This window comes from Mirounga leonina, unplaced genomic scaffold, assembly GCF_011800145.1.
Source record: "Mirounga leonina isolate KUSES-001 unplaced genomic scaffold, KU_Mleo_1.0 Mir_174, whole genome shotgun sequence".
Taxonomy (NCBI): domain Eukaryota; kingdom Metazoa; phylum Chordata; class Mammalia; order Carnivora; family Phocidae; genus Mirounga; species Mirounga leonina.
In genome coordinates this window covers 66,901,368-66,908,870 of record NW_023270451.1, presented here as the reverse complement: position 1 = coordinate 66,908,870, position 7,503 = coordinate 66,901,368, and the positions used below count along the sequence as shown (strand labels likewise).

General features: G+C 42.2%; 1 protein-coding gene across 1 annotated transcript in view; it reads right to left on the bottom strand.

Annotated features, from left to right (window-relative positions):
- Positions 1-7,503, bottom strand: part of SND1 (staphylococcal nuclease and tudor domain containing 1) — a 407,329-nt gene that overhangs the window by 347,215 nt on the left and 52,611 nt on the right. The gene's annotated exons all lie outside the window — the stretch shown is intronic.

Sequence of the window (7,503 nt, the reverse complement as noted above, 5' to 3'; positions counted from 1 at the left end):
GCCCGATGCGGGACTCGATCCCGGGACTCCAGGATCATGACCTGAGCCGAAGGCAGTCGCTTAACCAACTGAGCCACCCAGGCGCCCTAGGCAACTTTGTTTTAAACCCCCATACCGGTAGCATCGGGACCCACTCTCAGCTGAAGAAGATTAACTTCCACTCTTGGGTAACCTACAAGGGTATCTATTCAAAGGGCAAAAGCACAAATATTCCTCTCTGGAGGTTATCAGAACATTCCACCAATGTGTACAGAATGAAATTGCACTGAAACCAGCCTAGGACCACATCAGGGTTATAACTAGAACCTATAATTCAGCTAGCAGTCTACAATTCATTCGATTATATTCAGAGCCTGTTGTTACAAGGCTGTTTGGGTTTTTTGGGTTTTGGTGTTGTTTTGTTTTTTTTTTTAAACAAGTAATACTTTTCTACAAGGTAGCTATTGACTACAAATCACTGTCACCATCCACTTCGTCTGCAGAATCAAAACTAACTCTTCCAGGCTTCAATCAGGCCCCATCAGGAGCCAACAGGCAGCTGAACAAACTACAGGGTCAGTTGCCACAGTGAGGGCAGACTCGCAAAATTTCCCTTCTCTTTCATGTGAGAAACAAAAGGAGCTAGACTCTCCTTTGCTATGGTGGATATCACACTGATAAGTATCCTAAAAGAGCCCTCACTAACTATTCTCTGGAAGGCTTCACATCTTTTAAAACAGAATACACCCATTTACTTGCAGACTCTTCCAAAAATGGCTATTCTCTACCTTTTCCAAAGAATCAGCCAACCACACACCAAGAAGAGTAAAGACTGATTGAAGAGATAATATGAAGGAAGGGCAAAAACCAAAAGCAAGTGAAAAATTATACATGACAGGAAATACCAGGAAAAAAGTGCCATCACACAGAGTGAATGGAAAAAGAAAGAGGACAGTTGGAATCAAGCTGTAATCCATGGAAGGCTGACTATATGCCTGGCAGATGTGAAGACATCCCTGGGTTTTACCACCACAAGTAATGGGAATCAAGTGTAGGGAAAAACAGGCCAGTGATCAGAAGAGTAATGAAAGGTCTGAGAGGGGCACCTGGGTGGCTCAGTCGTCAAGCACCTGCCTTCGGCTCAGGTCATGATCCCAGGGTCCTGGGATCGAGCCCCACATCAGGCTCCCTGCCCCGCGGGAAGCCTGCTTCTCCCTCTCTCACTCCCCCTGCTTGTGTTCCCTCTCTCGCGGTCTCTCTCTCTCTGTCAAATAAATAAAGTCTTTAAAAATAAATAAATAAATAAACAAATAAATAAAAAAGAAAGGTCTGAGAAAGAACGGTGTAGATAAGGAGAGCGGGTATTTTTAATTTTCAAATATGTAAGATTAACCTGCAGACCTCAACATGGCAAAAGACCAGTCTCAAATAGCCACTGCCATTCTGCTTTAACCTTTTTGACAGATCTGAGAATCGCAAAAGCTAAACACTAAAACCCAGACAGCCAGAACCCAAAACTCACCTGGCCAGAAAAAAATTAGTGAAGTCCAAGGGCAATCAAAAGCATGATCTGTGGTCACATGAGGACAACAAGGGATGGTTACCTGGGTATGGGTGGTAAGAAAAGTCTACTGGACCCTCCAAAGCAAAGAATAATCACACAGAACTTAAAAACAGTCCAGAAGATATAACCAAAACTACAGATTCACCAACTGAAAGAAAAAGAGTACATCTTGTTCCCATTACCATCTAGACACATTAATGCCAAGCAAAAATGGCCATCACAATGGAATCTTCCTCCCAACTCCCTAAAGATACCAACAGTGGTTTGGACAACTGAACAAAAGAGAAAGACCAGAGCTAATAATTTCTCTATCCTTCAAAATTCCACATTTGGGTAAAAAGAGAAGTATCATAAAATGGATGACAAAACTTTCGTGGAGTGCAGTATCCATGATACAGGCTATTCTGCTATCCTATCTTCCAACCAAGGAGAAGGAAAATTCCACAAAGCCACACCAAGCAAAACAGCTACTACAGCAAATCAATACTGCTCTTCCCTCAAAGCACAAGACCATCATCTCGAATGTACACACCTCCCAGTATTTCCGAAATCTCAATGATGGACAGAGCTATGCATTCCTCTCACACCAAAACTAACTATTATTCAATTATCAAGTGCCAAAAACATAGAGAAATTCCCATAATCAAGACATGAGAAATACCCAGACATTCTCCACTCCCTCATCACGCTCAGAGAAGAATAAAACCAGGGAAAGCATCGTAGTGCTCACACCTTCACCCCCTGACTATAGAATGCGAAGATCTGAGCATACCCCTGTGACAAGTTACTGGCATTCGTCACCCCTTAGAATGTGTTAGCAGCGGCAGCAAATGGATTCTTAGAGCTGTAAATTTCAGGCCTCAGCAGCAGACTCTCTGCTCGGCATCTCCCTGATTAGAAACCTCCTCTTCAGGAACTGCACACTCTGATGCTGGCAACCTAACGAGGCTCAGCTTTCTGAGGAAGTGGTGTACGGTGAGTGCGTGTGTGTGTGTGTCAATGTGTGTATGTAAGTGGGGTTTATGACTTTTTATTCCTCTTTAAATTGTGTCATTACTGGGGGTGCCTGGGTGGCTTAGTCGGTTAAGCGACTGCCTTCGGCTCAGGTCACGATCCCAGGGTCCTGGGATCGAGTCCCGCATTGGGCCCCCTGCTGGGCGGGAAGCCTGCTTCTCCCTCTCCCACTCCCCCTGCTTGTGTTCCCTCTCTCGCTGTGTCTCTCTCTGTCAAATAAATAAATAAAATCTTTAAAAATAAAAATAAAAAAAAAAATAGTGTCATTACTGTCCAGAGAACAAGCAGCTCCTGAGCAGAGGCAGAGAAGTAATAAAATAGTGGTTATAGTCACATACTGTGCAATAAGTAAAATGCAGAGTGGATTACTGTTCAAAGCCTGCTCTCAGCACCGTTGCAGACCACATTTATAAGCGTGATATTTCTTACGGTGCTTTCACCAGGATAAGTCTATGTATGCCCACGTCACCCACTCTCTCCACATGCTAACAGATCTCTAATTACTCCACCCCTATACAGACCTATCATACCACATACTCCGAGGGATAACCTAAGGGACAGCAAAAGTTACTAGCTGGACTCACAATACAAGCCCTAAATCCAATTTCTCCATTTCTTGAAGCCCAACTGTAAAAGGAAAAATGAGTGGCTTAATGATGATGAGTGTAGGCTAAGGGCTGCCACAAGTCAAGAGTACTACAGAGTTCTGTCAGGGGCAAGGGACATCCATTCCCATTTCTGGCCTGCTGCCACACTCCCCATCTGCAGAGCCTGTCCACAGTGCTCACTGGGAGGCCAAGGGCTGCTACCGTTCAGCTTCCTAAATCCCTGCAGCATATATATAATGAGCAATAAGAGCCAACAACAGTTTCCTGAGCTACAGAAATACTCAGAATAGCTCCCCAGATGCAACTACCAATACTCGCAAAGCTGCCTAAATTATCAGTGCTGGACAAAAATAAAAGGACCATCAGCACACACGGGGCTTCTCTGGGTGCCACCAAGGAGTGCCTTTGATGGGGCCACTGGGAACGGGACACCAAATTCCCTTATTACTGTCTGAAATCATGACACCCAGCTGCTTCTCCTGCGCCCTAAGGCTGTATGCTAGGTCTCTTCTCCCCCAAGCTAACCGTGGAAACACTACTGAAGCAGCACCGGAAGTGAGTAAAAAGGGAGTACACCACAACTGTTAAAGCCATGGCCTAGGGCCGCCTCCGCCCCCAGATGCCTGAGCCACGCCCAGAAGGGTACAGTGGCCACCCTGTACCCTTGACAAAAGACTAAGCCCAACAATTTCTTGATGCAAATAATTCCAGGCACCTAAGCATGAGCAAGCAGACTAATCGATAAGAAGTACTTGAAAGGAAACCAGGCACAGGACAAATCCCAACAGATGGGGCACCCTACAACATACCCGACCAGCACTCTGCAAAACTGTCATGGTCATCAAAAGCAAAGAAAGTCCGAGAGACTATCACATCCAAAAGGAGCCTAACAAGACATGACAACTAAATTTAGTATGCTATGGTGGATGAGATTCTGGAACAGAAAAACAGACTAAAGAAAAACTAAGGAAATCTGACTAAAGTATGGACTTCAATTGCTCATAACATATCAATATTGGTACACTAATTATAATAAATGTACCACACTCGTGTCAGATTATAGAAAAAACTAGGAGGAAGGCAGTGGTAATGTGGGAACTCTGTACCATCTGCTCAATTTTTCTGTGAATCTAGAAGTGTTTTAAAAAAAAAATCTTAATTGAAAAAAACAAGTAAATATTTTTTACAGATCTCTTCTAATTCAACTTTATTTTCTTATCAGCAAGTCAGTTTACTAACTTAAGCTACAAACCAAGTCTCGATCTCATTTTGGTGCAGAGGCCACCTTCCTAACCAAACCATCCCCAGAACTTCCTCTTCACCTGAAAGCCCTATGGCAGAAGTCCAGGAAATAGCTAGTATTTTTTATTTTGTTCTCTCCACATTACTAAATGCAAATGTAACAGAAAGTCTAGATAATACCAAAAATATTAAAAGGTGGCTTTGCTTAAAAACCATCTCAAAGAAGCATGACAATGAACTCCATTCAGAGCTATGACTAGAAGAAGCACAGCAAAAAAATGATCAGAGCCAAACCAAGTCAGTCTCAGAATCTACTGCATGCATCCATGAATAGCTTTAACCTGACCTCCAAAACTGCACATGGCCACCTAGTCCAGACAGCTGACTACTTAGGGTAATCTTCCAGATAGAGCCCTAGATGGTAAGCTCCTTAAAAGCAGGAACCACTTCTCTTTCTTCTGCGTCTTCTCAAAGCAGAGGGCTCTGCTTGTTTAGGCAATCACTTGGTACAGAGAACCAAGCAAGAGGCCTCTAACCAGGCAGGGCATTAAGAAAACTCCACCTCCTGAAAACATGCTGTCACTGCCCAGCCCTCCCACCACCCCTGAGTGTTATTCAGGTCTGTAAAATCTGCAAGGCCCAAGAATCCAGCAGCAGCGACAGGGAAGCCAAGCCACGTGCTCAGGGGACCATATGGCTACAAACAGCACAGATCAGCTAAAACGCCACAGGGAGGGAAGGCAGGCAGGAAACTGGCAAGCCAAGACAGGCACAAAAGTCTCAAGCAGGCTCAGCTAATCACTGTGAAGTGAACATGCTTCTCTGCTAACCTGGAGAGACAAGGAAAGCAAAGCCCTCCCTTGCATATCCTTCCTTAAGAAGTGAAACTGTTTAAGCAGAGGATGGAAAACATTCTTTGAGCAGGCTACATGTATCAAGACAATACTTCGTTGATTTCAAGTCCCTCAGAAGTGAGACTCTTGGCCAACACATCTCATCTACAGCATCAGTTCCAGAAATCACCTACAGAGCCCAAGAGGCACCCAGTTCAAGAGTTCACAGGTTATCTTTTGCAGGCTTTTCCGGCTATTTAGCTGTTCCTGTACAATTAGTTTCTAGGAGACTGGGCAGGTGACTGCTAAAGACAGAACCATTATTCGTTCCAGCCTTACAGTCATATGAGCCTCAGAGCAGAATCCTTCAGCAAAAAACTTACAGGACTGTCAGACTAGGTTTGTGAAGTCTCAGGGTACCTTAGGACCCTTTTAGGTTTCCTTGAAAAAGTAGCATTGTATTAACAGACATTTTTAAATCAGGTAGAAGGACTACAAAACGGCAGCTGGGTTCTAGGTTATGAAAAGAAATGCAGATCATTTTTTTCCTTTTGAATATAATGTGGATATCCCATGCTCTCTAACAGGGGATAGCAAACTATGACCCAAGGGCCAGCTAGCCCACTGTCTACTGTTGTGAATAAAGTTTTACTGGAACACAACCATGCCAATTCATTTATATAACATCTATAGCCTGTTTTCTTGCTACGGTAGCAGAGTCAAGTAGTTGCAACAGAGACTACGTGGCCCACAAAACGTAACATATTTACTATATGGTCCTTTAAGAAAAAGTTGGTCCACCTCTGTTCTACAACATATCAGAAAATGAACACACATAGGGCTATACATGGTTAACATTCCTAGAAAGCTATTTGGCAAATGTGCTCTAAAACATTCCTGTGGAAATAAATGCCATTTACATAGAGATTTATTCCATTTTCTAAATAATGGAAAAATTATACACTATACGAATATCGACCTAGTGGGGACTGGTTACATAAATTATGCAGTCCTACAATGGTACATTATGAACAAACTAAAGCAAGCTCAAACATTTACTTTGGCACTCTCCCTAAATACCTTTAAACAAAAATAAAGGGATTTGGGGTTGGGGGTAAGTCCAGTAAGATAAAGATAATGGGAGAGAAGAATACGGCAACAAAACATTGGAAGCTAGAAAGCAGGGAGATGAGTGGTAACAGACTCCACAGAAGCTGAATCCCGGCTAGTGATAAGAAAACGTAATAACCAATCTGATTTATACTGCAAAATTCCTCCACCTGCCAAGACAGAGAAATTGTCAAATCAGGAATCTCAGGTGGAGATGAAAATGGGACCAAAACCTACAACTGGATTTCAAGATCTATACCATAAATCCCATATATAGGTTCACTGCTTTTAACCCACTGTTCGAGACCTCATTCTTAAATAAGAGAGATAAGCAAAGATCACCAGGTATCTAAGGAAAGCCTCTCATACAAAAAAAAGGGGGGGGGAGGGGGGAACCAAAATAACCAAAGAGAATTAAAAACAACTTGGAAAATACATACTATGCAAGTAAAGAAATTTTTCAAAAAATTATAATTAATTCCTCAGCAAGCTAATGGATGATATTTCATCTCTGAAAAAAGTGGTATTACTATTAAAAAAATAACAAGAGAAAATAGACAACAGAATGGAATAAAGAGCCCAGAAATAAACTCATGCTATATGGTCAATTAATTTACAAGAGAAAGAAAGAATATACAATGGAAAAAAGGCAGTCTCTTCAGTAAATGGTGCTGGGAAAAGCTACATGCAAAAGAATGAAACTGAACCACTTCCTTACACCAGACACAAAAATAAACTCAAAACGGATTAAAGACCTAAATTTAAGACCTAAAACCATAAAACTTCTAAAAGAAAACATAGGCAGTAATCTCTTGGACGTCGACCTTAGCAATATTTTTCTCTGGATCTGTCTCCTCAAGCAAGGGAAACAAAAAGTAAACCATAAACTATTGGGATGACATCAAGCTATAAAGCTTTTGCACAGCAAAGGAAATCAAAAATGAAAAGGTAACCTACTGAACAGAAGATATTTGCAAATGAAGTATCTGTTGATAAGGGGTTAATATCCAAAATATATAAAGAACTCAACGGAACAACATCAAAAAACAATCCAATTTAAAAACGGACAGAGGACTTGAACAGGCATTTCTCCAAAGAAGACATACAGATGGCCAATAGACGCATGAAAAGATGCTCAACCTCACTCATCACA